The following is a 9,051-nucleotide window of genomic DNA, read 5'->3' as shown; positions in this document are numbered from 1 at the left end:
CAATAGGAACAGGTTTCATTTACAGTGCTGCACGCAGTGCTCTGTTTAATTTAGGCGCTTTTTTTCCCCCCCTTCAATACTTGAAGCTGGTGGGATTGCTTACGAAGTCAGGTATAATCCAGCTTGAGTAACAGCATCAGAGCCTGGACTATCATGTCTAAAGTCTGAGCCCTCAATTACCCAAGCATCTGTTTGCAGTTCAGTGTACAGAAGGAATTAAACAGCACTCAATGCAACAAGGAGCTGAGCAGAAATACTCAGACTTGTTCAATCTTGCTGTGTTCCTGGCACTAAACTCTTCCTGCAATAGTCACCCACACTCTTGGCCTGCCTTTCGAGCACAGCCTGTCTCGGGTTAGTTGGTAGCACCACCGCTAGATCGGCGGAGAGCTTTGGTAGGGCCTTTACTCATTACCACTATTAATATCAGGACCTGAGAAGCTTTATGTGACCTTTGGGTCATAGAATATCTCAAGGTAGAAGGGACCATAAGGACCACCGAGTCCAACTCCCTGCTCCTCGCAGGGCTACCTAAAACATTCCCAACCTTACCATGGGAAAGAAGCACCACGTCACTCCTGCATCCATCACTGGATGGAAAACAGAGAAGCCTAAAGAAGCTACAATGCTTTTATTAAATGAATAAATGAAATTAATTAATTTCAGTCCAAAACTTCTAAGGATATTCAGTTTATGCAGAGAAGATTCAAATATTTAGGACAAGCACTAGAATAATCATGAGTCACCATCCAACATCACTCCGGTGCTGCTGCTGAACCGCCACTTCTTAAACTATGTGTCATCTCCAAACTATCCCAAAGTCTCACTGGCATATTTTTAATAAGAAACCATTTCTGCTGCTGATATTTCCACCTCTGGATCCTGCTTTATGGTTTAGAACTGGCATGTTACAAAGAAATAAAGCTGGAACTCAACCAGGAGGCGTGGTGGGAGCCATGGTGGTCATTTTCCTTTTAATAGTTCTTATTAACCTTTGTTAGGAAATCAATCACATTAATCTTGGGAAAAGAGGCGTGTTAATGACTGCACCAATTTAGTGGGTGTTTTATCTTTCATATTCAATTTTATTTTTTGCAGGAGCATAAAAAGGAATAGTATCAAGGACTAACAGGCTTCGGAGGTACATCAGACTCCTCTGAACATCAGCAAAGCTCTGCTCTGAGCACTCCCTCTTGGGAGTTACCACTGATTTTAAGAGAAGTTAATTGCTGCTGTAAACATGAACATGAATCTCCAGTACAGGGTTGGCTTTAGTCACTCTGGGACTGGGGTTTCTGAGGACAGGGGATGGGAGACCCTTTCCTGCTCTCAGCAATCACACACTGAATGCATCACCTGAGCATCTTCTGCCGCCTTCAGAAGGGTTCGTATGGCCTCTGATGGCTCAGAGCCATCGGGGACCCACACAGAGCAGGGCAAGGCTGGAAGGCAAAAGGATGGCTCTTGGGTACCACAGGTGACGTGCAGTTCCTGCAGTGCTGCTCGTTGGTCTGGGCTCTTTTCCAGCACCAGGCACTGCATTTCCTTTAGCGCTGGGGAAGGAAGGAGGGACGGACTCAACTGGAGATCACCCAAGGTACAGCAGCTGTTGAATAGCTGGGGAATCGTTATGTCTCTCCCAGACGGAGAAATGTTTCTTCCCTGTTCTGAGTGAGTCTGCCACATCTTCTAAGACACATTATGGCCCAACATTGCAGCTCCACAGGCATTAGCAGTTCCCGTATGACAACTGCACATGTGTGTAATTGGAAGAAGAAACGGCTAAGCAAGTAATTAGGCAAGCAAACTATTTACAGATATAAAATAACCACTTTTCAGATACCAAGTTCAACAAAGAAATGGGTAGTAGCAGCATCCATGTAATTAATCTATTAACTAGTGTTTTGGAAATGTATTTCTAAATCTGTATTTACTCAAGCATGTAGCAATCATTCGTATATTGCTCTGGAAAGGGTTAGATGCTGTCAGGTAAAATTCATCATATTATAATCCCATAATTAGCAACATTTTTTTCTTTGTATTTATTTCTGTTACCATGCAGTAACATTTAGGGAGAGTGGTGCCTTTCTTTTTGATTGTTTTCCTATTGCACAATAATGGGAATGTATGTCGAGTTGAGAAAACAGACTTGTTTTGCCCAAGGTTAGAGAAGATCTCTGTGATTTTCAAAGTTGGAGGTTATTTTGCTCAGTCCCACAGAAGTAAAGACTTTTTCTATTCATATAAACATACTCTTACAGCTCAGGTGGATTAATACGTAAGAGCTCATGATGTTAGAGACCCACATTTTTCAGGAGAAAAAAAAAAAAAAAAAGGTCTGGGGATGCAGTGAAAGAAGAACATAGAATCATTTAGGTTGGAAAAGACCCTTAAGATCAAGTCCAACACACTCAAAGGAAAAAAACTCCATTTCCAGAGGGTTTTTTAATTTAAAAGAAAAAAAAAAAAAAAAGTGGGTAAGCACCCCTCCATATCGCTGCTGCCCTGGCACAGAACAGCAGCTCAGTTCACCTGCTCCTTACCAGCAGCACTTGCCTCCCAAGCGGGGGGGTCCCGGAGCATCATCCCACCACATCGGCACCCACAGGCGCCACCAGCACCCGCTAGCCCAGGGCTGCGCTCGGGCGATGGGTGCAGCCCTGGCCCCCTCCTCCCCCAGCAAGCCTGAGGGATCACACCGGCTGTCTCACCGCGTCAGCTTGTGTCTGAAGGGATCCCAACGCCGATTTCTGAACTTATTTTGCATTTTTTCCATTATTTTTTTTTCCTGACTGGAAGGCTGCGTTGCATGGCGCAGTCACACTCCCCCCTGCTGGCTGCTTCTCCGAAAGCAGGACAGCATCAGGAAAAGCGGGGGGAAATAAATTATTTTAATACCTAAACTGATGATTATTTTTCTTCTGGGTATTACTTAGAGAAAAGTTGTCCTCAGCAATGACAGTTTCACAGCACCAGCAAGGTAAGCTTGCTCACCAGTTAAAATACCTTCTTCTGCTTGCCTCGACATGCAATTCTTTCTGTTAATACAACTTCAATTAACGCTTTACCTGCTCGCCCAGCAGCCGAGGCCGGGCAGGGAGCAGGCAGCGCTCCAGGCCAGCGCCATGGATGACAGAAGGATCCTTTTGCTCTCACAGCCACCACCTGCCCAGCAGCAGAATGCTTCTCATTTGTACTGTGATACCCATAATATTCACACTGAAATGAGACAGGATGAGTGTAGGGCTTTCCTGGGGTGGGCAGATAAAGAAATCACCCAGTGTTTTGTCCTGACATTCTCTTAAAAATCAGCTCCTTCTGCAAACCAGTCCCATGCAGACCAAGGCTGACGTGGAAGGACCAACCTTGCTTCTGAGACTGCCTGTTAACGTGCATCCACAGACAGGCCACTGAACCCACACTTCCCAGCTTCTCCTGCGCACCCAGGGCTCAGGATCCTGGGACCCTCCAACATGGATGGTCAGGAAACCTCTCGAATCAGCAAAACCCCATTAAACCTGCCGCACTGGCACGTGACTGCGAGGGAATCGGGAGTCAGGCATGCGCATCCAACCTCCTGCAATCTCTTGACTTCCAGAATGAGCAATCATGCATGGAGCTGACAAAAGGAGCAAGTTTGGATTCCTACAATGTCACATTCAAGATCATACTCTCAGCTGTGCCATTCACGCAGAAGAGCCCGTCCCACCAGCTTCAGCCACAAACAGTTGGAATTTGCAGTATATAAAGTATACATAGCTGCTCCAGGGCTTTCCACCACTTCCAGAGCCAGTGTGATATTGGGACTCTCAAATCTTTACATCTCACTACTCTCCAGAAGGACCTTCTTCACTCAGCCCCAGGCAGGAAAGGAGATCCCAGACAGGCACATCTGCACAGCCCGTAGCTGACAATGCAGCAAGCTTTTTGGTCAAAGCTCACCACCACCTAAACACCCCATCACAAACCACGCAGCCACCACAAAGGACTCAACATGCTGCCACCTCCCCTGGAGTTACCGAGCCACGTGGGAGCACACCGCAGGCACCGCTGCACACAGTTCTACACCTTTATTAAGCCAAACAACAAAGAGCCCAAAAGAAGGCTGCCTCTCAAACCGCCCCAACACTGCTAAGATAGCGTGTCACAGAGCCTTTCCGTCATTTTGCGGTACGACCCAGCCCAAACCCTTTGTACTCCGACAGGATCAAGGACAGTTTTCCTTCTCTGGGAAGCACCTATTTAAATGCAGAGGATTTTTCCCATAAATGATACTGAAAACATGACATCACTGCTTGGATGATTGTGGCTTAATTTCCACACTATGCCATAACACCCTTTACTTCCACCTTCTTTCCCTCCCCAAAGTGGAACACAATTCTCCCTTTCCTGAACATCTGGTATTCCAGCTGTTGGGATTCACAGGCAGCATGCATTAGAAATTAAAATCTATTCTAGATTAGCTTGTAGAACTTGTCAGCTAATACCAAAAAGACAGTTTTTAAATGTTGAAAACACTTTGCATCTTTATAAAGAATAATCAGCTGTTCCTTGCTGGACTGACTGCAGCTCAAGAACAGCCACCCTGCTATAATTTAATCTGGAAATTTAACAGAACTATTAAGAATAAGCATGAGTTATCCTTAAAAAATGCATCCTAAAGTGAGTCATCACAGCCAATTGTAATGCAAAAACTATGCCATGTAGGTACTTTTGAAAGTTTTATTCACTGTCCCCCACCCGCAAATAAATGCAGGGACAAAAAGGACTTCCATCAGTCACAAGTCACCATGTGACACTGGCAGACAAAAGGCAATAAATTGCTAAAAAAATTATCCAACATGACTCCACTGCCTTGCAGCACCAGCTGATAATAAGCATCATCTTTGTGATCAACAAATGCAAAAGTCTCCCAACTCACAGTATCTGAATTTGAAATATTTCAGCATGCTTGGTACATCTGTGAACCTGAACCTCAGTTCTTAACCCCATCAGCTTCCTTAAATAGCTTAATCGCATCTGTTTCAACATTGTTTACAGAATGGCACGAAGTGATTAAATCTGGTTTCACTTAATCTTTAATAAAACCTCAAGAAGTCCACCTCAATAAGGATAACAAGACCTTTGTATTTTGATTTTAATAAAGATGGGAAATTGCCAGGATTAGTGATTTTAAGTGTTAATAACTTCACAAGGCAATAGACCTTGTAATTAAAAATAAGTTTAAGGGGGCTGCTAAATGATTTTGATATGATTTAAGGACCAATTACAGAAAAGATGTCATTCTTCCCTTTCTAATTAAATATATTGGAAACAGTGAAGCTGAGAAGTTCTGATGTTATCCATTTTTTATTACAGCGAGGACATTCATATGCTCTGTATCAGAAAAGTTTAACAAAAAAACAGTATAAGGACTCGTCTTTAAAGGACACTTGATTGTAAAAGAAAAGGTGTAAGAATGATGTTATTAGTTCTGCTGCTTTGTGGCAGCTGGGATATATGGCCTTGAAGATTACTGCTCTATCAGCCTTACATCAGGATTTAGCACTCCCATAAAGCTACTCAGCTTTGTAGGAGCACGAAATGCAGCTTCAGTTCGGATTTGGGGCAGGAGGGGGAAGCACCAGGCAGGCGCTGCGGCAGGGACCATGCACACAGCACCACCGCAACGGGGCGGCACCACCCCTTCACCTCCCCACTCAGGGATTTCCCTCCAAGAAGACTACCACAAAACAACCACCCAAACCAAAAGAAACCTCAAATCCTCAGGCTGACCTGGCCTCTCAGCAACAAAAACGCTATGCAGCAACCAGCCGCTCCCCCCGGACTCTACAAGGTAAAACAGTCTTCTTTGGGTTTGGTTTCACAAGACAGCTTAGTAACAGCTTTACAACAAACCAAATCAAGAGTTTGCCGCTACTGGACGGGGAACATCTCCATCTCTCCTAAACATTCCCATCACTTGCCTTGAGCCAGCTCTGGCACTGGCCTGGCTGCACAGTGCCGTGGTTTAACCCCGGCTGGCAACTCAGCCCCCAGCACCGCTCGCTCACTCCCCCGTGGCGGGATGGGGGGAGCATTGGAAGGGTAAAAGTGACAAAACTCACTCGGGGGCTGAGATCAGGACAGTTCAACAGGCAAAGCAAAAGCCGCACAGGCAGAGCGAAGCGAGGAACCCGTTCACCGCTCCCCAGGGCAGCGGGTGCTCAGCCATGCCCAGGGCAGCGGGGCTCCATCCTGCCTAACAGGGACCGGGGAAGACAAACGCCACCACTCCGAACGTCCCCCCTTCCTTCTCCTTCCCCAGCTCTACGTGCTGAGCACGAGGCTCATGGCAGGGGACATCCCTGGGGTCAGGCGGGGTCAGCTGTCCCGGCCGTGCCCCCTCCCAGCTCCTTGTGCCCCCCAGCCCGCTCGCTGGCGCGTGGGGTGAGGAGCAGCAGAGCCCTTGGCTCTGTGTAAGCCCCGCTCAGCAGGGACTGAGCAGCCCTGTGTTACCAGCACCCTCCCCAGCACAAACCCAAACCAGCCCCGTAGCAGCTACTGGGAACACAATTAACTGTCCCAGCCAAAACCAGCACAGTGGTAAGCCAGCTCAGTGCCCCAAATAACTGCAAATCAAACCAGGAAAAGCAGAAAGATTAAAAAAGAAAGAGGAATTTTTACAGTGTTAGAACCTACTTACCTTCCCGAGCAGGGCAGAGTGGCAAGAGCTGACACCTCAGGGTATCAGGCACTCAGCACCCCAACCTGCAGGGCCATCCCACCACCCCTTACAGCCTCCATCTCCCCAGCAGCAAACTGGGAGGTCCTGCTCCTTGCTCCTTCCCTTCCAGAGCAAGAACAGCTGCTGCTCACCCTGCCCCCCACCGCAGCCCGGGCAGCACCTGCCTCCAGGTCTAGGCAGACGACTGAGGCCCCAACAAGTTCCAGCTGACACCCAGATTTCTCCTTGCTCTGCATACCAGCCCTTCACAGACAATAAATCTAACAAAATCTCACCCCCTGTGGCTCATGGCAGTTTCCTAAACTGACCGTGACCTGGAAAACCCCTGACCAAGGTTTTGCCCACCTTGGCCTGCAGCTGTGCAGCTCCCCGTTACGAAACTCAACAAAGATTTCCCAAGCCTGAGTCACAGCTGCAAAAGCATCCCCCTTCTCCTTCTAATATTAACAGTAGTCTGTGCTAGAGCCACAAAAACATCCCTTTTCCTTTTCTAATATTTTTGTAGCATTTAAATTTATTTAAGAGATACCACATTTTTCATCTCCACATTGCAAATTAATTTCCTGTAACTCAAACCACCCTGCTTAGATAAACCATTCTCTATTCACCCTGTACACAACTGAGCCGTGGCCAAGGACAGTTGACTTAGCTGAATAATATGCACTGGTGCTAAATGAAAATTAAACTATAAATATTTTAAAATACCTGACTTCCCAGATAGTAAAAGTGAAATGTATAATTTGTTTAAACTATCCTATTCATTCTTTCTTTCCTCATTTCACAAAACCCAACCACTAACAAGAACCTACATAAATAGAGCTTCAACTTTCATCTTGAGAAGTTTAATCAGAAAGCTCTTCAGGAATATTTTATTCCTTTTATCAGAATATTGATGGAACTCATAATTCACCTTAATGTGAGAAAGTTTCCTTTCTTCAGTAAAGAAACTCATCAAGACATTTCTTGTTGGTAAGATCTGACATAAATCTGCTTGCTTTTTCCTCTATTTGATCTCAGCACTTTATGAATTTTTTTGATTGCCTGCTCTTAATTTTCCACAAGCAAATTCAATTAAAGAAATTAAAAACCAGTGCTCAATTCTGATTACCTCATCAGCAAATGGCTCTTTTATTGCACAACAGATGACATATGCCCCACTCTCCCGGTGCTGCTGCAGCTCTTATAAAACTGGATCATGAGAAATTTTTCCCTCTTTACCAGTACTATTAGGAAACAACTACTCAACTCAGCAAGACACTTACCCAGTTCAGGGAACAATCCAAGGGCTACTGCGAATGAAAAAATATCCGGGGGGGGGGAGGAAGTGGCAAAGTCATTGCATGCATTTCAAATCTTCATCTGCACAAGGGCACAGTCCCTTTTTTACAATACCAAGATGACAAAATGACACACAAGTGTGCTGGAGAAGCAATTTAGCACAGCGTTAACAGGGTGGAGGTGATAGTTTTCTCTATTTTCTAGCTTTGTTTCCGGTATCACCTCACTACAAGTGACGGTGAGCGAGTATACACCATGTCACGCAGACTGGATGGCAAGACGTCTTTGGTAACAGGCTGATTATTTAGCATCCACCCTTTCAGGACACAAATAACCAGCATTAATTGGTATTGCAGCCTCTATGCTGTGCAGCCATTATTAGCTGAATGCTGGAGCAGATCAGCAGCAGACAGGTGTTAAGAATAATGATATTCCACAAACATCATTACCCAAATTAATTCGCTTAGATGCATCCACAAACTTTCTGCTTCGGTATGACCAAACGTACCTCTTGGGGCAACTTGCTACAATGGCTGTCAACCTGATGGAGAAAGTTTCACCCCTGGTATTTAAAACACATCAGCATCCTAGAAGAGAATCCACTCAGACAATTCCCCAAAAGAAACCCACTGTTTAAAGAACTTCAAGGATTTCAAATCTATGTTAATTCTCTGTGAATTTAAAAACATTACTTTCAAATAAACTGCCCTTAGTACCATTAGTAAAGAGCCCTTACCAAAAAATATTTGCATAAATATTTCTAAGAACTTTTTCTTATTTGTGAGATAAAGAGGATGTGTGCAATATCTAGAGCAAGCAAAGAGTAACTGCTCAACTTAGGTGCTTGGAGTGAAGTACCCAGGGTGAGGCAAAGTGGCACTCTGCTCAAGAAGACGCGCGTGCAAGCTGTGATTTCATGACCTCAAACATCAGCTAACAACTCAAAAAATATCTCAGTACTGATACAACTATAGAGCAAAAGGCTCAAGGTATGATTTCCTCCTCTAAGGTAGCCTCATGCAAGAGAATCTTCAAAGACAGCTAAA

This window comes from Falco punctatus, assembly GCF_963210335.1.
Source record: "Falco punctatus genome assembly, chromosome: 8".
Lineage (NCBI taxonomy): Eukaryota > Metazoa > Chordata > Aves > Falconiformes > Falconidae > Falco > Falco punctatus.
The sequence above is the reverse complement of the archived record's forward strand: the minus strand, read 5'-3'. Positions refer to the sequence as shown.